This window comes from Nicotiana tabacum, chromosome 24, assembly GCF_000715075.1.
Source record: "Nicotiana tabacum cultivar K326 chromosome 24, ASM71507v2, whole genome shotgun sequence".
Lineage (NCBI taxonomy): Eukaryota > Viridiplantae > Streptophyta > Magnoliopsida > Solanales > Solanaceae > Nicotiana > Nicotiana tabacum.
This window is the reverse complement of record NC_134103.1, coordinates 103,612,664-103,635,240: the sequence shown is the minus strand read 5'-3', so window position 1 is coordinate 103,635,240 and position 22,577 is coordinate 103,612,664.

Genomic DNA, 22,577 nt, shown 5'->3' with positions numbered 1-22,577 from the left:
AATTTAAAGACATAATCTTCCACATTTAGCCTGTGTACAAGCTCGTCACCTCGTGTACACGACTTTCAACACATCAGCATTTTCATATCAATACCAATCCTAAGAGAAATTTCTCCCACACAAGGTTAGACAAGTCACTTACCTCAAACCACGCTCAATCAGTCAAGTGGTATCCCTTTTACTCGATTTTTCGACTCTGATCATCTCGAATCTAGTCATAATTAATTCGATTCAATCAATACAAATTATAGGAATAAATTTCATATGAAAATATAAAATTTCTAACAAAATTCGAAATTTAACCCAAAAATCGCCCGTGGGGTCCACGTCTCGGAATCCGACGAAACTCATAAAATCTGACAACCCATTCAATTACGAGTCCAACCATACTTGTTTCACTCAAATCCGACTCCGAATCGACACTGAAAGCTCAAAATATTATTGTATGAGATTTCTAAAATTCCCCAAATTTTCATCTCAAAATACTAATTAAATGATGAAAACAATGATATATTCATGTATATGGACCAAATCCGAATTAGAATCACTTACCCCAATATTTTTCCTTAAAAATCTCCCAAAAATCGCTTCTCCCAAAGCTCCAATTTGTCAAAAATAGAAAATGGGATGAAGCCCCCATTTTATAATTTAAAGTCTCTGTCGAGGCGCTGACCTCGATTATTCTGACCTCGATTTTCTGACTTCGATTCCCTGACCTCGAATTCCTGACCTCTATTTTCTGACCTCGATTTTCTGACCTCGATTTTGATCTCGATTTTTGACAGATGTAGGATAAACCAGATCAGCCAAAAACCAGCAAACTCAACTTCAGCAGTCTCCCAACTTCAATTCTTGATCCGTTAACTATCCGAAACTCACCCGAGGCCCTCGGGACCTCAACCAAATACACCAATAAATCTTAAAATATCATACGAACTTATTTGAAACCACGAATCATATAAAACAACGCTAAAACCACGAATCATACTCCAATTCAAGTTTAAGGAACTTGAGAATTTCCAACTTCTACATTTGATGCTGAAACCTATCAAATCAAGTCCGATCGGCCTCAAATTTTGCACATAAGTCATAAATGACATAACGGAACTATGAATATTTTTAGAACTGGATTTCGACCCCGATATCAAAAAGTCAACTCATCAGTCAAACTTCCAAAAATTTAACTTTCGTCATTTCAAACCAAATTCCACTATGGACTTCCAAAAACGTTTTCGGACACGCTCTTAAATTCAAAATCACCATACGGAGCTATTGGAATCATCAAAACTCTATTTTGGGGTCATTTACACATAAGTCGACATCCGGTCATTATTTCAACTTAAACTTTAAACCTTGAAATTAAGTGTTCCAATTCATTCCTAAAACCTCACTGGACCCAAACTAATCACCCCGCCAAGTCACATAATAAATGTAAAGCATAAATTGAATAATAAATGGGGAAATGAGGCTACAACTCTCAAAATGACCGGTCGGGTCATTACAATAATATACTGGAGATTTGAGCATCTGTGTATGAACTTCCAGCATATTATGCTGGAACTCCAGCACACGGAAAGTTTCAACATAATATACTGGAGATTAGAGTACATGTGTATGAACTTCCAACATATTCTGAAGCTCCAGTATATTATGCTAGAAGTTCACATAAAAAAAATTCGAACTCCAATATATTATGCTGGAATATTTTCCGGATTTTGAACAGTGTTTTCGTTCAGATTTATCTTTACATAAAAAGTGATTAAATTTCGATTACTTTTAAAACTGTGGCTATTTTTTAATTACCACTTGTAAATCTAACTATTTTTGAATTTCATCCCAAATATTTAGTTGATTGTATAAAAACTGAAAAAAGACGGTGTGTATAATATAAAAGCTTACTATAATTTTACCCTTATCTAAACTCTGTAGTATATATATTGGAGGGAGCATAACAAATAGTTAATGGTATATATGCAAATATTGACTTTCTTGCTTCCGATCATTTCTCTACATAAAAGAAAGCTTAAAGGGCAATCAATTAGTCAAAAATGATGATGAAAAATTAATAGTGTAAAAACACAAAGTCATGGTAATAATTACATTAGTTGTCCATAGTTCTAATCAATTTGACAGTGGCCTGCCTCCTTACCTCCCATATTTAGATGCATCAAAATGTTCTCATCATTATAGAAGATTATACATTTAAACTGTCTAAAATGTGACCTTTCCACTTAATTATTTTGCCAGCTGAAGAGCATTTCAAGTTAACCACCATGCATTATATTTCCTAGTTTAATTAAGTACTAACCAATCTCATTTAACTGGCCCTGTAATCTTATTATCATTATTATTATCTTTATTAGACAAAGTTATTATTGCTAACGTTACAAGAGAGCAAAAAAACATTATATATACAATTGATTTTTTTTCTTTTTTTTTTCCCTTTCCTTTTAGGTGTTGAGCATGGATGGGCTTGATTATAAAGTTTGAGTTGATTGGACTTCATGATATTATTGTGTTGCAAGTCTAGATTACTAGGAGAAAAAATCATAAATTCTCATACTCTTTTTTGTAATACTCCATATAATTATGTTGTTTCAAGAAAATAACTGTTTGGTAATATAGATTGCAAATGAGCAATATTTTCACAGTAAATATGTTACCCTCCCTCGCAGTTATGAGGCAAAATTAGGAAGCAGAAAAATATGTCTAAGGTTGTTGATTTTTTTTTTCCTTCTGAAAAGTGATTTAATTGATGAAACTAGATATGCCTTGATTACAGTTTAATTTTTCCTTTTTCTTTTTTTAACAAAAGAAAGTGTTTTATTTTTTAATTTCTTTAGGTGTTAATATGGCTCATCATTTGTAAGACGACTAAGGCAATTAAGTTTCTTGTGTTTTTTGGGTGGGCCACTAAGATAAGATGTAAAAACCAGAATGTATGTTGTGATTACTTTCTTAGAAGAAATGATGTTGTCTCTTTCTCTTTTTTATGCTTTGTGGTAAGAAATAACAGTACGTGAAAGTTGATGACTCAATCCTTTTATGATTTTATAGTTTTTATTTTTTACTTGATGTCCAAAAAAAGTGGCCCTAAAATTCCAAGACCAAATTAGTGTAAGGATCAAAATGTTGCTTGAAAAATCTTTATTACTTTCATTTCGATTGACAGCTTGCTTTAATAGCAATTTTACTACAATGAAAGAACGAGAAAAAAGCTATCAATTTATGTCCATTCCATTTAGGACACAGAAAAAGTAAGAGATTACGTTCCTTCTTTAAAACAAAAGTATATTTAATATGAGATCGGGTCAATTGTAGTATAAATTTTCATGTTAAACATGGAGTAATTAATAACCTCACAAAAATAGTATAACAAACCTACTACAATAGGTTAAAATACACTAAAGTATAAAAATTTGTATTGTCAATGATTATAACTATCAAATTTATATTATCATTGATAATCTTTGCATAAGAAAAGAAAAAGAAGCTGCGCATATCTGCATAAAGATATTATTGTAAAATATAATTTAATGTATGATATAAATATTACTCCTATTAAGTGAAAATAAAAATTGCTAGACAGAGCTGCGTGTTTATGTGTATGATACCTTCTTCTTTTTCAAATGAAAAAATAGACAATAAATTATTTTAGTGACTAATTAAATGACCACATTAGATAGGTGAACTCAATCTCCACAATATATACCAAATCTGGGTACTTCACAAAAGAATTTGAGTGCTATTTGATCAAACTCCAATTGATTGCACTTTCTCGCTTTTACGTTAACAAAATCTATATATACTTAGTGATGCACGCTGATTATTACTAAGCTTTCGGCATTTAGGCTTTTAGTATTACCTAGCACTTAAACAAATCTTCAAATTCAGATGTCTTAATTTTAATAAAAACAAATAGAGCCTTAATGTTATGTAAATTATTATATAAGTTATAGCGAATATATTGCATGCCCGAGGATTAAAACCGCCACCACAGATTTGGATCATATCAGTCCTCTGCCATGGCAGCTGCAACAAGAAGCAGACGAAGATCAACCCATGCAAAAGCATACGTACTAGTGCATAACCAATTGATGATTTAGATAAATATAAATGAAAAAGTGGGATGATTTAGATGGTGTATTTAAATAAGTTCATCGTGTATTCATGTTATATGAATGATTTATGCAATAATGTACGTATTTTATTAAGTTAATTATCTAAGGTTTGTTATACTCATCTTTATTTCCCGAACCAATATCGGACTCGATTCAGTATCGAGCTCGAGTCAATATCGAGCCTATAGACAAGAGTCGTTACAGCCGCACTAAAGGAGAGAATCTCGACAGAAAAAAGAAAAAAAGTTGATTTATCATGGTTCCCCACTATATATTTTTAAATATATCTAAAGTAGGATCCCCCACTATAAGAGGGATGACTATTATCTTTGTAAGGGACAACGGTTGAGGCATTAAAAAACACCATAACTCAGATACTGTGCATATGCTCCATATTGAGAGATTATCATTTTGAACTTTATACATTATTTTCATCTCGCTTATTCATAAATCATCCTCCCTTAAACCTTGATAGTATTTTCGTTCTTGACAGTCTATACTCGATATTTTCGCTTATACGATTTGTATCAAGTTATACCACGTACCCTTAGAACTACGTACAAATTCAATTCAATCCATTTTTCGGATAAACAGTTTGGCGCACACCGTGGGGCCAGGGATAACAGTGGTTATTTGATACGAATCTGTAAAACACACCATTTTATGTTTGTTATTGAAAGTGTCTTTGATTTCGGATTAACAACGACGAACTCTCAATTAATGACCTTACCTATCGACAACGAAGCTGACCTTCAAGGTGAGAACAACAACTTGACACCCAGGGCCGAAAGGCCGCTTATCGATACCGTTGGGGCTCGAGTCGAAGTACCATTAGACGTTAATTCGCATGGATCCATTGAGGCAAACCAACATTTTGAACCTGAAAATAGCATTCATGGTGGTACTCGATCTACAGCTTGAGACACCCATAACGCTGAGGAAAACGTAATCAACTTGCGTATGATTTTCGAAATGTTGCAATCTCAGCAGGTAGTGATAGCTCAGTTGCAGAGTCAAACCCAGATACCAAGTAGGCCGGAGCCCAGTCCACCTCGAGAAGTCACCCAGAGAACAAAGCTAGCTATAGTAAGGTCAAATGAGCAAGAATCGAGGACTAATCCTAAAATTACTAAGATGTTCGAAGAACTGACCAAACGAATAAAATCAAGAGAAAGGAGAATCGAGGCAAACGACAAAAAGGTGGAAACGTATAACTCCAGGGTCAATCAAATCCCGGGGGCACCACCATTGTTGAAAGTTTGGATTCCAAAAAATTCGTGCAAAAGCCTTTTCCACCAAGTGCAGCTCCAAAACTGATCCCCAAAAACTTTCGCATGCTCGATATTCCTAAATATAATAGAACGACCGACCCCAACGAACATGTAACCTCTTATACATGTGCCATTAAAGGGAATGACCTAGAAGATGATGAGATCGAATCTGTACTGTTAAAAAAATTCGGAGAGACCCTTTTGAAGAGAGCAATGATTTGGTATCACAACCTGCCACCAAACTCCATCGACTCATTCTCCATGTTAGCAGATTCTTTCGTAAAGGCACACGCAGGGGCCATAAAGGTCACAACAAGGAAACTGGACCTTTTCAAAGTGAGACAAATGGGTAATAAAATGTTGAGGGAGTTCGTGTCCCGATTTCAAATAGAACGCATGGAGTTGCCACCAGTCACAGACGATTGGGCCGTTCAAGCTTTCACTCATGGGTTGAATGAGCGGAGTTCGATAGCATCACGTTAGTTGAAACAAAGTTTGATTGAGTATCCGGTCGTAACCTGGGCAGATGTGCACAACGGATATCAATCGAAGTTCAGGGTCGAAGACGACCAAATAGGGGCCCTTCCAGTTCAGTACATCCAAACAGGTCGGTAGTCAAAAACTAGAGGGACATCGACAGGGAGCCAAAGTCGAACAGAAACTGATATCAACCATATAATGCAGATCGAAGGAACAATGGTTTAGGACGCAATTCCTCCCGGAACAATCGAAGAAGTGATCGAGGACCGAGTTCTCAGGGACTTATGAGCAAACGTGGTTTTGACAAATATGCCGATCCCACAGAGGCACCTCGATTATCGAAATATAACTTTAGTATCAACACATCGGGTATTGTATCGGCAATCGAAAGGATCAAAGATACTAGGTGGCCCAGACCCATACAGACCGATCCTTCCCAAAGAAACCCAAATTTGATGTGCAAGTACCATGGAACGCATGGTCACAAGACCGAGGATTGTAGACAATTAAGGGATGAGGTAGCCCGTCTATTCAACGAGGGCCACCTTCGAGAGTTCCTCAGCGATAGAGCCAAGAATCATTTCAGAGAAAGAGACGCCAACAGGAAAAATGAACAGGAGGAAGCCCAACATGTCATTCATATGATCGTCGGTGGGGTCGACATTCCATAGTGACCTGTGTTCAAACACACTAAGGTATCAACCACTAGGGAAAAATGAACCTGAGATTATATGCCCGAAGGCACTTTGTCATTCAACAACGAAGAAGCAGAAGGCATTTCTCAGCCCCACAACGACGCTCTGGTAATTTCTATCTTATTAAGTAAAGTTCAAGTTAAGCGTGTTTAAGTGGATTCAGGTAGTTCGGCGAATATCATCCGATCGAGGGTTGTGGAACAGCTCGGCCTACATAATCAAATCGTACCCGCAGCTCGAGTTTTAAGCGGCTTCAATATGGCTAGTGAAATAACTAAAGGGGAGATTATTCTACCGGTGAGCGTGGCTGGAACAATTCAAGATACCAAGTTCCATGTAATCGAGGGTGACATGAGGTACAATTCCTTGCTCGGAAGGCCTTGGATCCACAGTATGAGGGCAGTCCCTTCGACCCTCCACCAAGTGATGAAATTCCCGATGTCAGACGGTGTGAAAACAGTATACGGGGAGTAGCATGCTGCAAAGAAAATATTTGCAGTCGATGAGGTAACACTGATATCGATACTATCAACCTCGGAAAGGTCGAGTATCAAAGGTAAAAAGGAAGTCAAATAGCAATCACATCCATCAACCTCGACCGAATCGGGGAAGCAGGAGATAGAAGAAGAAGAAGAGGAGGATTTTCTGACCCCTCGAACTTTTATTGTTCCCGAAGGTTCCGACGCCATAAAATCAACGGTCGAAGAGCTGGAACATGTTATATTGATCGAGTACCTAATTGAGCTAAAGGTATACCTGGGAACGGGATTAACCCCCGAACTAAGGAAAAGGCTTATCCAATTTCTTATTGATAATATAGATTATTTTGCTTGGTCCCATTTAGACATGACATGGATCCCACCTGCTAAGCCTGGACCCGGGGTTCAAATCGGTGAATCAAAAGAGGAGACCCCAGTCCGAGATAAAGCATACATTCATAAAGGATGAGGTAACTAAACTTCTAAAAATAGGGTCCATTCAGGAAGTGAAATATCCCGAATGGTTAGCCAGTGTAGTTGTAGTTCCTAAAAAAGGGAACAAACTTAGAATGAGTGTAGATTATAAGGATTTAAACAAGGCGTGCCCCAAAGATTCTTTTTCACTGCCTAACATCGATCGCATGATCGATGCCACGGCCGGCCACGAGATCCTTACTTTTCTCGATGCCTATTCCGGGATCAATCAAATCCAAATGAACCCGGAGAAAAGACTTCATTTATCACCAAGTATGGAACCTATTGTTATAATGTAATGCCCTTCGGGCTAAAAATGCAGGAGCTACTTACCCACGCCTAGTAAATAAAATGTTCGCAGAACAAATAGGTAAATCAATGGAAGTTTATATTAACGACATGCTAGTCAAGTCTCTGCGTGCAGAGGACCATTTGGTTCATTTGCAGGAAACGTTCGAGATTTTAAGGAAATACAATATGAAGCTCAACCCCGAGAAATGCACTTTCGGGATCGGTTTCTTGGCAAGTTTCTTGGCTTCATGGTATCGAACGGGGGATCGAGATCAACCCCGATAAAATCAATGCCATCGAAGACATCACCATCGTGGACAGTGTAAAAGCCGTGCAGAAGCTAGCCGGACGGATAGCTGCCTTAGGCCGATTCATTTCGAGGTCATCAGATTGAAGCCACCGATTTTTATCTCTACTCAAAAAGAAGAACGATTTTGCCTGGACCCAGGAATGCCAACAAACATTAGAAGAATTGAAGCGATACCTATCGAGCCCACCATTGCTTTACACTCCGAAGGCAGATGAGAAACATTACTTGTACTTAGCAGTATCAGAAATAACGGTAAGTGGTGTCCTAGTTTGAGAAGAGCAAGGTATGCAATTTTCCGTTTATTATATAAATCGAACCTTAGGAGAAGCAGAAACTAGGTATCCTCACTTAGAGAAATTGGCACTTGCACTGATAAGCGCCTCTAGAAAGTTGAGACCATACTTTCAATATCACCCCATATGCGTATTAACCACTTACCTACTTCGGAATATTTTGTACAAGCTCGAACTATCGGGCCGATTGACTAAATGGGCCGTCGAACTCAGTGGGTACGATATCGAATATTAACTTCGGATGGCCATCAATTCTCAAATTTTAGCGGACTTCGTAGCCGATTTCACTCCAACCCTCGTACCCGAAGTGGAAAAGGAACTCTTGTTAAAATCCGTTACATTATCGGGGGTATAGACCTTTTTCACAGACGGTGCTTCGAATGTGAAGGGGTCCGGGCTAGGCATTGTTTTGAAGCCGCCCACGGGTAGCACTATTAGACAATCTATCAAAACTTCTAGGTTGACTAACAATGAGGCCGAGTACGAGGCCATGATTATAGGTCTCGAACTAGCTAAAAGCTTGGGAGCGGAAGTTATTGAAGCCAAGTGTGACTCTTTACTGGTGGTAAACCAAGTAAATAAAACCTTCGAAGTTCGAGAGGATAGAATGCAAAGGTATTTGGACAAACTGCAGGTAACTTTGCACCGTTTCAAAGAATGGACTTTACAGCATGTACCTCGAGAACAAAACAATGAGGTCGATGCACTTACAAATTTAGGTTCGTCGATCTAGGAAGACGAGATCAGCTCGAAGACTGTCGTTCAACTCTCGAAATCCGTGATCGAGGAAGGTCATGTTGAGATAAACTCTACGAGCTTAACTTGGGATTGGAGGAATAAATATATTGAATACTTGAAGAACAGAAAGCTTCCATCGAACCCTAAAGAGTGGAGGACCCTACAAACCAAAGTTGCTCGATTCACATTGGCTGAAGATGAAACGTTATACAGAAGGACATGCGATGGACCGTTAGCAGTATACTTAGGACCAGGAGATACTGATTATGTTTTACGAGAGGTCCATGAAGGCACTTGTGGGAACCACTCCGGCGCCGAATCACTGGTTCACAAAATCATTAGAGCAGGATACTACTGGGATAGCATAGAAAAAAACACTAAAGAGTTTGTTCGAAAATGTGATAAATGCCAAAGGTTTGCACCGATGATCCATCGGTTCGGAGAACAACTTCATTCAGTCCTATCCCCATGGCCATTCATGAAATGGGGGATGGACATCATCGGCCCTCTACCGTCGGTCTCAGGTAAAGCTAAGTTCATTTTATTTATGACTGGCTATTTCTCTAAATGGGTTGAAGCACAGGCGTTCGAGAAAGTAAGAGAGAAAGAGGTTATAGACTTCATCTGGGATCACATCGTATGTCGATTTGGGATACCCGCCGAAATAGTGTGTGACAATGAAAAATAATTTATCGGCAGCAAGGTGACGAAATTACTCGAAGACCATAAAATAAAAAGAATATTACCAACGCCGTACCACCCTAGTGGGAACGGACAGGTAGAATCGTCGAACAAAACTATCATTCAAAATATAAAGAAATGGTTGAACGACGCTAAGGGGAAATGGAGAGAAATTTTACCCGAAGTCCTTTGGGCATATCGAACAACATCAAAGTCCAGTACGGGGGCAAACTCATTCTCCTTAGTATATGGTTCTGAGGCCTTGATTCCAGTTGAAGCCGGGGAACCCAGTGCGAAGTTTCGACATACAACGGAAGAGTCAAATTACGAGGCTATGAATACTAGCCTCGAATTATTGGATGAAAAGCGAAAAGCCGCTCTCGTCCAATTGGCCGCCCAAAAACTGTTACACCCCATGTTTTCGTACGTAAAAGTACGTCATAAGTAAATTGATGAAAGCTCGGAAATGAGATATTACATCCCGCATTTTCGTACGTTAACGTTTCGTCGTAAGTTAATTGGCGTAAGTTTGGGAATGAGATTATTTTGAGATTATAAGCATTATGCTATTTCAAACAAGTGACGAGTAAATTCGTGAAGGTGAGAGGGTAAGCAAATCGAAGAAAATGATTTTCGTCAAAGTTTGACATTTTGAGATAAAATACGGTCCAAGCTACAATACCCAGTATTTATGAACTATTGTTATACAAGGTACCACATAACCATTATAGTAAGGTGTATAAGGTGTGTTAAAAGTGAATAGTATTTTAAGTAATTTGAGATAATTCTTAATTATGTGGATAATCGGATAATTATTGGTTTTAGTGGGTGACTAACAATTAATTAAGATATTTTGATAAGATTAAGGAGCCCTCCCCAACGTGGCAGCATGTATGGAGTCCTAATCAAGCCTAAGGATGACTAAGTAAGTATGAGGCTATGTGGTAAAATTTGAGAACTTTTTAGCTTAGTAATCACCTTAAGTAGGGGCCCACTCCCTATGATAAAATACCCCCTAATTCATTAAGGACAAATACCTAGACTTGCTAACGTATGAGTTCTCAAAGGGAAATTCTTATAACCCTTATCACCATCTCTTCCTTAAATGAGTACTTAAGTATCATATATTCTTGTTCTTGAAGTATTGAATACCTTCTTATTTTTCTCATGTTATAATTATTTGGATCAAAACATCTTTGCTAAAGCACAGATAAAGACCTAGAGAGTGTACTCTTTTCGTCATTATTTATTTGACATTCTTTCTTGTTTCTTTGTTCGTCCCTTTCGTTGAGCCCTTTAAAAACTAGAAACTCTTAATACTAACATTTTTATTTTATTTTAATGAGATGCACTTGTAAGAGTTGACATGATTTCTTTGTGGAGTTCATTGGAATTATTTTAATATATCTTTTATGTGTATAAGAAAAGTACATTCGGTATTTTTTTCATATGTAACTTATGTTTCAAAAAACTTTTATTTTTTTAGAATCCATATCCAGTAAAAAAAATAAAAATAAAAATATAGATGGAGTAAAACGGACGATAATAAGCATTAATAGGCGTGATGAATTGCTATAATGAAGAAAGAAAATACCAAATAGAGAAACGCTACAGCAACGGGAATTGCGATTCTAAGAGAGCTCGGTACAATCTTTCTCAAGAATGTCATACAGATTATTTTCCTACTTTGATCCGTCGTTACGTGTTGTCGCAATCAACGGGTGTAAAAGGAATTGTCAATAGAATCGGTTCAAGTATATTAAGGCTACCCCTTCTTTCTTTTGGCATGATACAAATAAAACGAGCAAAATATGCAACTTTCATAAATGACTCTATTCATAGAAATACTAAGGGGGTCTATATTCTTGATTCCCCATGTGTCGTATTATTCTATCATTTGTTTATGGGTCTCAGAAAATACGTAAGTTGATAAGTTTATTTTATTACATTATTCAAAGGTATAATGGTCTTATGACATTCCAAAAGATTTTAATGACGTACTTCTCATGCATTGCATTCATTTATATATGTACATTGACCCATGACCAGATGGTGTTATATACATATATATATATATATATATATATATATATATATATGGGATATGGAAAAAGGTTACGGCGTTATATACGCACCACCACCTGATCAGCTGGTATATGTTGATGATTTGCCCACAGTGGCTGAGATGATATGATGGGATGCCCTCACAGGCTTGATGATGTTATGAACGCATATACCAATGCATGGTATGATATTTACACGCATATGTATGACATTATAAGTATTAAATGATTCACAGAGCTATTCAGACTTACATGTCGAGTCTTTTACTCCATGTTTCTCTCATGTCTATTGTTTATTGATTTTCATTCCTTACATACTCGGTATATTATTTATACTGACGTCCCTTTTGCCTGGGGACGCTGTGTTTCATACCCGCAGGTCCTGATAGACAGGTTATGAGTCCTCCAAGTAGGTTATCAGCTCAGCGGAAGGTGTTGGTGCGCTCCATTTGCTCCGGAGTTGCTTATTTGGTCAGTACGATTTGGTCATGTATTGATTGGTATGGTGGGGCTCTGTCCCGACCTTTATGGTATTTATCTACTCTTACAGGCTTATAGACATATGTCGTGTATGTGAAAGATTGTACGGCCTTGTCGGCCTATGTTCAGTGTAATTTTGGTCTTATATTCCCGTATATCTTATGTATACGTTTATATTTCCTCATGATTTTCTCCGGTTCATTTACCTATGATAAAATGATATGAAAGATACGTTACGTTTGTACTCGGTTTAGTAATGGCACCGGGTGCCCGTCGCGGCCCATCGGTTTGGGTCGTGACAAAAATAGCGGATCGAAAGATACTATAATCGAAGATCCAATCTTCGCCATTTTAAAACCGGTGACTTAGTGCTAAGGAAAGTTACCCTCAACACCCGAAATCCAAATGAAGGAAAACTGGGTCCAAACTGGGAAGGACCGTATCGGGTACTCGAAATCATCGGTAAAGGATCCTACAAGCTCGGTGTTATAAATGGCAAACAACTACCAAACAATTGAAACATGTCACACCTAAAACGATACTACTACTAAGGTATGACCCTCCCATGTTCGTTTATATTTCGAAACTAACCCTTGCAGGAGTTCGACCAAGAACACGAATGGGTTATTCAACACAAAGCCTTAGGCCTGAAAGCACGCGTTGCACTCTTTTTCCCTTAGACCGGTTTTATCCCAGATGGGTTTTTCGGCAAGATTTTTAATGAGGCAACCATTGATCGTGCTAACTTAGAATAATTCAACACTATTTGAGGCCTCTTTACAATCAACCTCGAATACTGGGAGCGTTACCCTCAAACATATCAAGTTCATATGTCAAGTTCGATGCAAGAAAGTTACTTCATAACAAGAGGGTTTCGATAGGAAATATTGTAAGAGCCAAATGGTCAAAACGAACCATGCTCGTGTAGTTTGCTCAAGCCCATGCTCGTGTAGTTTGCTCAATCCCTGGTACAAAACATGAACACATGTATAATGACATAAAGAGAAATTTCTTCTTTGCCGATATCTCATGTCTTAGAACCCATCCGCTATTTCATGATCTATTATGCAAACAGGCTTAAGGGTCGACTACTAAGCCTAAGGGCTAACAATTATTCCGAGTTCGAGAAAAATACTCACTCGACTATTAAACCTACAGGCTACCTTACTTCGAGTTCGAGCAAAGCACTCACTCGACCAATAGAAGCCTAAGGGCTACTCATACTTCGAGTTCGAGCAATCACTGACTCAACTATTAAGCCTAAGAGATACTCTTACTTCGAGTTCGAGCAATCACTCACTCGACTACTAAGCCTAAGGGCTAACAATTATTCTGAGTTCGAGAAAAACACTCACTCGACTAATAAAGCCTATGGGCTACCTTTCTTCGAGTTCGAGCAATCACTCACTCGACTATAATGCCTACGGGCTAACTATTATTTCAAGTTCGAGCAATCACTCACTCGATTATTAAACCTACAGGCTACCATTCTTCGAGTTCGAGCAATCACTCACTCAACTATGAAGCCTACGGGCTAACTATTATTTCGAGTTCGAGCAATCACTCACTCGATTACTAAGCCTACGGGCTACCTTACTTCGAGTTCGAGCAAAGCACTCACTCGACCAATAGAAGCCTAAGGGCTACTCATACTTCGAGTTCGAGCAATCACTCACTCGACTATTAAGCCTAAGGGCTACTCTTACTTCGAGTTCGAGTAATCACTCACACAAATACTAAGCCTAAGGGCTAACAATTATTCCAAGTTCGAGAAAGATACTCACTCAACCAATAGAAGCCTAAGGGCTACTCATACTTCGAGTTCGAGCAATCACTCACTCGACTATTAAGCCTAAGGGCTACTCTTACTTCGAGTTCGATCAATCACTCACTCGACTACTAAGCCTAAGGGTTAACAATTATTCCCAGTTCGAGAAAAACACTCACTCGACTATTAAGCCTACGGGCTACCTTACTTCGAGTTCGAGCAAAGCACTCACTCGACCAATAAAAGCCTACAGACTAACTATTACTTCGAGTTAGAGCGAAGCACTAACTCAACCATAAAGCCTACGGGCTACACCGCTTCAAGTTTGAGCAAATACCCACTCGGTTATAAAGGCTATAAAAGTCCGAATTCGATCAAATTTTCTAAAGCCTCGAACTTATGAAAACTTTCATAAGGAATGAATGAAACAAGATCTTCACAAGGCAGAAATTAAAACAGAAGCTAGTCGGGAAAGGAAAAGATCTTTATATATATTCAAGAGTGTTTACAACGTCCGAACATGACCCTACACAAAAAATAGAAAAAAAAACTCTAAGTCTCCTGGTTATCTCTGGAGGCGGTCTCTTCTCCATCGGGCTCCTCCCCGCTCTCAAACCCACTCTTGCTCCCATCATCATCATTGTCATCATCGGAAGCCAAGGCTTCAACATCGGCTTCGAGCTCTTTAGCCCTTTTTATCTCTTCGGTGAGATCGAAACCTAGAGCATGGATCTCTTCGAGGTTCACCCTCCGAGATTGGCATTTGGCAAGTTCAGCAACCCAATATGCTCGAGTTTTAGCGGTCTCGACTGCCTCTCTTGCTTGTACCTGAGCAGCTTCAGCATCAGCCCGATAGACGGCCACGAATGCATCCGCGTTGTCCTTTGCTTTTTCGGGGTCAGATTTGGCCTTGGCAAGTTCGGAGGCCAACCGAGCCTTGATCCCCTCTATTTTTCTTGCTTGAACTGAGCTTTTGTCCTTCATGATTTGAAGTTGGTTTTCGGCCGATGACAATTGGGCTCGAGTAGTTTCTTTTTCTGCGGCGAGACGGTCCATGCCATCTTTCCATCCCAAGGTCTCCGCCCTTATCATATCGACCTCCTCACGAAGCTTCCCAATCAACTCAAGCTTATGCTACAGCTGTGAGATCGAAATATTAGCCATCGTTCCAGATTCGAGCCCATGGGTTTTTAAGATTATCATTACCTGCTCGCTGAGGTCGGTCTTGATAAGCATTGGCCAACTTAGCACAGAGGTGCTTGATTTCTTCTTCCTTTTGCCTAAAGAGGAGTCTAAGGGCGTTCCTCTCTTCAGTGACCCGTCGGAGGTCTGCTTTGTACCGGTGCAGCTCAGCTCGAGATCGAAAACATGATTCTCGATGAACCGATGTGGCTTGTAAAGAAAGAAGAAAAAACAAACAAACATAAAGGTGGTACCAACGAGGTGAGTTAAGGCTTACCCGATTCAGAGCCTGCTGCACTTCATGGAAAAGACCCAATGCATCACTAGGGCTGGCAACATCCTAGATACCGGTAAACAGATCACGAAAAGGGTTCTCTCCCTCGTGAGGACCGTCTACCTCGAGGGCCCCAAAGCTTGGGCCTCTCGAATTGCTCCTTCAAAAAAGGCGCGGAAAGTAGGAGAGTCTCCGATTACTATTACCCCAAGAGAGTCGCTTGGGGAGTTCTCCTTGGTTCGGAGAGCTTCAGGATCGGCCCTTTTGGATATACCCACCGGTTGTCGACTTCGGTGGGAGGCATCCTCGACCTCCATTAACTCTGGGACTTTTCCCAAATCCATCTCTGATACCACCTTAGTTCGAGGCAGAGACACATAAACCACCATCGATCCAGCTGCCTTTGAAGCATCAATGGTTTTCTTCACTCGGGCCACCAGTACGGACCCGTCATCTTCTTCTTCCTCGTCTTCATCCCTTAGATGCCGAACTGATTCTTCGGTCAAAGGGATGGTATTCTTCCTCGACTTACGAGCCGTCCTCGTCTTCGGTTTTGGATCTTCGGAAGTAGAGGCATTTTTTCTCTTATTATCCTTCACCGATTTTGGAACAAAGGTCGAAACCTCTTCCTCGATAGACGGAGGCCTCAAAACCGCATCTTTGCCTAGACCTATATACAAGAAAATTGATTAAGTATATGGATAACACTTCGTTCGAACTATCAAAGATACGAGAAAGAGGCTTACCATGATTTTTGGCCTCCCATCGGCCCTTTGACAAATCACGCCATGAGTGCTCGGCGTATGTAGAGGTTGAAGCCAGGTCCCGTACCCAGTTCTTGAGTCAGGAACTACACCGGGCATCCACGGAATCACTGCATCACAAAAGGGGATATCAGTGAGAAAGAAATGAAGGGGCAAAACAATAGGAGATAACAACAGAGTTACACTTATGCTTCATATTCCACTCCTCGGGAAATGGCATCTTCTCGGCCGATATTAGGTCTGAAGTCTTCACTCGAACGAACTTACCCATCCAGCCTCGATCCTTATCCTCGTCTATTCTTGAGAACCTGGGTGGACAGGAGCTAAAGTTTTATTAACCCGCCTCGAAAGAGGCGGGGGCTGTACAATCGAATGAGGTGGTCGAGGGTGAAAGGCATCCCCTCGATTTTGTTCACAAAGAAACGGATCAAAATAACGATCCGCCAAAAAGAAGGATGGATTTGGCTTAGGGTTATTTGGTATTGACGTCAAAAATCAATGATAACAGGGTCGAGAGGACCTAACATGAAAGGGTAAGTATACACATCTAAAACCTCTTTCACATGAGTAGTAATATCTTCTTCGGGAGACGGGATTACCATTTCTTTGTTCTCCCAATTGGAATCTTTCCTTATCTGTTCGAGATGCCCCCCGGTTATCATATACATATACCTCGATACCAGCTCGCATCGGCCGGGAACCGACGAGCCTTTGTCGACCTTAAAATCAGAGGTAAGAACACACACCCCGGGAACACACTCCTCAGGTCGTGGCTCCACCGGTGTTTTGTCGGTGGCAGGCTGTGAAGAAGAAGTTTTTTCTTTCTGAAGAATGGTTTTTGATGTTTTCACCATTTTGGTTTTGAAGATCGAGAATATGAGGAGATGACAAAGATGTGGTGTTTTGAAGAAAGGTTTTGCAGTGAAAATCACAGAAGGAAGATTTTGCAATAACAATCACAGGCTTGCAGATAAACTCAGAAGATGCGAGAAAGAGCTTAGAAAATTTGGAAACTAGAGATGTAAAAGTGATAAATGGTAAACATAGAAGCTATTTATAGATTGGGGAATGACGGTTCAATATCAGCAGTGGCCGACCACCGTCTGACACGTATTTAATGCCTTGGTAAACTGAACCGACGGGACAGCTATCACGTACGTCATGGTCGGGCTCAATGCTAACGTCAGTGTTTATCTTATCGAGCCATTGGGAAATCATATCATTTCTCGCCACATCTTTCCCGAGAAACGAGGGGACTATCTGTATACGGTCGAAATTGATTTCGGCCTTCGTACGACTAGTCGAGATGGGAACATAATGGACCGAAGTGCGCCGGAGAGCGTCTTCATAATTTCGGGATAAGATCCGAAGCCAGGTTACCGAGTTTCGAGTTTCAGGTACCGATCAATACCGAGCTCGAAGTCATTATCGAGCTTGAATCCAAATCTAACCATGATACGAAGCAACATTATCGAGCTTGAGAGCCAAAGACCGACCAATGCTGAGACCGAATCAATACCGGGCCCCGAGTCAAAATCGAGCTCGAATCAATATCGGGCTCGATTCAGTATCGAGCTCGAGTCAATATCGAGCCTATAGACAAGAGTCGCTACAGCCGCACTAAGGGAGAGAATCTCGGCAGAAAAAAGAAAAAGTTGATTTATCATGGTTCTCCACTATGTATTTTTAAATATATCTAAAGTAGGATCTCCCACTATAAGAGGGATGACTATTATCTTTGTAAGGGACAACGGTTGAGGCATTAAAAACACCATAACTTAGATACTGTGCACATGCTCCATATTGAGAGATTATCATTTTGAGCTTTATACATTATTTTTATCTGGCTTATTCATAAATCATTCTCCCTTAAATCTCGATAGTATTTTCGTTCTTGACAGTCTATACTCGATATTTCTGCTTATACGATTTGTATCAAGATATACCACGTACCCTTAGAACTACGTACAAATTCAACTCAATCCATTTTTCGGTAAACACTTTAAAATGTAACTAAAATGTTAATTACATTTCCAAATGTCCACTTATTGAACCATTATATCATTTACATGCATACATAATCGTTGACCCTTCACTCCATTAGAGCATTTCGTTTTAATTTCCCCCTTCTCACCCCTAAGGCCGGCCGAAATATAAGATCCAATATATAGAAACGACTTTTATGAAAAAGAAAACAAGTGTATGAGAGAAAGAAACTCTAATATTTTTGGATTTGTGCTTCTACGTAATACAATAAAGTGCACCAAGTTACACAAAGTATCTCGCATACATGTACATAGGCGTTTTCAATCTTATGAGTTCTGGATTTTAGAATGACGACTTCAAGTGCTAATGGCTAGGTTCTAAACTTAATATTTATAGACATTTAATATTTAATATTTTTCTTAACATAAATATAGTGTTTGAACAAAAGCTACTGGGTTCGGCCGAACCCATAACTCGGTTTCTGCCTTTGCCACTGTTCACATAGGGTCTAGGGAAGAGTCACACCGCAAAGAATGTGATGTAAGTATTAGTGGCTGATTTTAAAGCTCGAACACACAAGACCTATTAACAGAGGCGGGTTCAGGATTTAAAATCTATGTGTTCAACCTTTAAGGTTTTCAGTATTTAATCCATTATACTTTTAAAGTTATGAGTTCATATCTACTATTTGGTGCAATTTTAATTAATTTTTACATATAAATTCATGCTCCGCACCGAAAATTATGGGTTCAATTGAATCCGATTTTATTGTATTGGATCCGCCCCTGGACTAATAGGTCACACAGAAATAACTTTATCGTTGCTCCAAGGCTTCCTTCAACGTAATACAGTCTGACGGTATTTTTTTTCCCATTTCCTTTCCTTTTTTCCTTTTCCCAAAATTTTTCTTTTTGATATCTATAATACACGAAATGTGGTGTAAGCGGCAACAGCTTTAGATGGGCATTTAGCAAAAGATGGAATACAGTGGGGAAGAAGATTGTCGTTATGAGTAGAGGCTTCATCATGAGAACAAAGAATACAAATTTGCTCAACAAGCAAAACCCTTATAATAGCTATAGGGTTTTCATTAATTCTCTTTTCTTTTTCTTTTTGATGGTAGTCTTTAATGAATTCTCACTTTTGCCTTTCACTTTTTCCATTGTTTTCTTCTTTCACATCGATTTGGTCAAAGTTAAAGGGATAACATCATTGCAACATCAACAACTATTATAAAATTTCTCATGTATTTATTGCTCACATCCTTATTAATGACTAATCATTTATATATAGCTTAGTTGACTAGTCTTTGTTAAATGCATTGTGTTAAATTTATTTAAGGAGGAGAAAGAAGGAGATGCGTATCAATTTCTTGTTAATGGAGTCTTTTGAGGTTAGTATCGTTAATGGACTATTTATTTTCTTTTTCCAAGATATTTTGGGCGTTACAACACCACAAAAAAGCCCACAATATTACGGAAATTTGAGACTTTCAAATTAAAATGCCGAAGTTAGAAGTTATAAGATTGTGTTAATATGAAATATGGAATCTGACGCATTTAACGATAGATGATTTTACATAAATAGCCTGCTCGATTCACGGTTTACCTTTTAGCCGATATACATAGAGTATACGCTGATTAATCAATGGTATATACATATTATAAATATATTATATATGGCGAAGGTCCAAATATACCTCTGTATTTTTAAAAATGGTCTAAGAATACCCCTCGTTATACTATTGGGTTATCTATACCGCTGCAGTCATACTTTGGGTTCAAATATACCCCTCATTTAAACGGAGAGACACGTGTCATTGTTCTGTTGGTCAATTCTAAATATCTCCTAATTAATTAAAAAGACCCATTACCCATTCCCGAAAATCAATTTTCTAAAGTAATTTTTTTTTTGTAAAAACTGAAAAAAAAAACTGATTTTTTTTAACTAAAAACTGAAAAAAAAACGAAAATATTTGTTTTTCCAGTTTTTATAAAAAAAACTGCTTTAAAAAAGTTGAAAAATATTTTCTAAAACAATGTTTTTGTAAAATCTGGAAAAAAAAAACTGAAAAGCAATTTTCTAAAGTAATTAAAAACTGAAATCTTTTTACCTAAAAACTGGAAAAAAAAAAATATTTTTTTTCTTCAGTTTTTACAAAAAAATTGCTTTAGAAAATTGCTTTTCAATTTTTTTTTTAGTTTTTACAAAAATAATTGCTTTATTTTTCAGTTTTTTTAAGCAATATTTTTCTAAAAATTGGGGAAAAAATATTTTTGATTTTTTTAGTTTTTAGTAAAAAATATTCAGTTTTTTTCAGTTTTTATAAAAAAAAATTGCTTTAGAAAAATGATTTTCGGGTATGGGTAATGGGTCTTTTTAATTAATTAGGAGATATTTAGAATTGGCCAATATGACAATGACACGTGTCCCTCCGTTTAAATGAGGGTATATTTGAACCCAAAGTCTGACTGCAGGGGTATAGATAACCCAATAGTATAACGAGGGGTATTCTTAGATCATTTTCGAAAGTACAGGGGTATATTTGGCCCTTTGTCCTATTATATATTAATAAACTATTTTTGATTTAAGCGGTTAGGTGGACAGCTATTTATTTAGATTAATTCTTCTGTGAGACGTCATATATTTTAAATACAGAAGATTAAATAAACTATAATAAAATTTAAAATTCAAACTCATAGTATTCAAATTCTGGATCAGCCCCTTTGATCATATAAAATTAGATGGAAAGAATAGCATTTGAAAGGATGTGATACAGTTGAATGTTGCTTGCCAACTCTCACAAAACATTCCCCAAAACAAAAGTAGAAAGAGGTGGGAGGTGGGCCTGAGAATATGATCTGGATTCTGGAGCCCATTTCTTTGGATGGATAATTGCTTTTTTAGGTGGTGTTCTTTCGGACCCGACCCAAATAAAGGTATTATCATTGAGACCATAATTCAACCCGAGTACATGCCACGTGTCGACGTAAGGTCTCAACCGCTACATTTGTTTTTGTTTTAAGTACATATACTTTAGAGGAGCGTGCGGTATTGAAATTGTTAATATTAAAAAAAATCTCCATAAAAAAAAAGAGCTTTTATTTTCTAAATCATCTTTCGGTATTTGATTGAATATAAAAAGTATATGATATATGGTACTCGTACAATGAGTATATAGTGTATAGGATAGCCTGTTGGTGATACTAATGTTAAAGATTGACAACTATATCTCTGTGTTTGGGAGGGGTGTCAATAGTTCGGTTCGTCCGGTTATTTTATAAAATTTGTACCATATAAATTTTTCTGTTATTCTATTATATACAACCAAATTTAGACTTTTCAAAACCGTACCAATCATGTCGATTTTTCTTCGGTATCGGTACGGTTCGGTTAATTTTCGGTAATTGTTTTAAATATCTTGTAAAAATCACTAGTAGAAGTAGAATGCAACGGCATACGTACTTTTATAAGACTTGACAAAACTCTCTAGACATTTTTATAGTTTAAAAGGTGATGAATTAAGAAAACATGAAAGATGGCTAAAGTATAGATTCATAAACTACTTCCTCCAGTCCACAATAAGTGATTTTTTGGTTGTTTTCACACAGATTAAAGAAATTCACCTTTTAAAATTAATTAGCAATGAAATTGACCATATTATCATTTACTATCTCTTCACATAAATACTCGTAACACATACTCCCACACTATTTTACTCCAAGAGCAGTGTAGGAAAAAAAATAATTAATTTATTCTTGAAATTCGGAAAAATCACTTATTTTAGATCACAAAAAAGGCCAAACAATCACTTATTATGGACCGGAGGGAGTATTCTACAACAACGTAAAAGAAACTAAGTAAATACGAAAGATATTAACCAAATTGGGACTCAAGAAAAATCTATAGAAGATTAAATATTCAAAAAGATAAACATAAACCATACGAAAGAATACATATTCAATACATTGTAATTTGCTACTCATAATCGCTACAATATCTTGTGTCTTGCTAGTGAATATCCCGGAAATAATTTAGTTTCAATAGGAGTAGCATAATAGGTTTAGGAATTAGGATTTTGAGTTTAATTACTTGTTGGCTCATAACGGTTTCATAATTTCAAGGCCCAAGAAAATATTTAATGCTTTATTATTTTTAAACTTAATATATAAATATATTTTTCATATTATAAATTTATTCGGTATGATTCGGTAGTTTTCGGTTTAT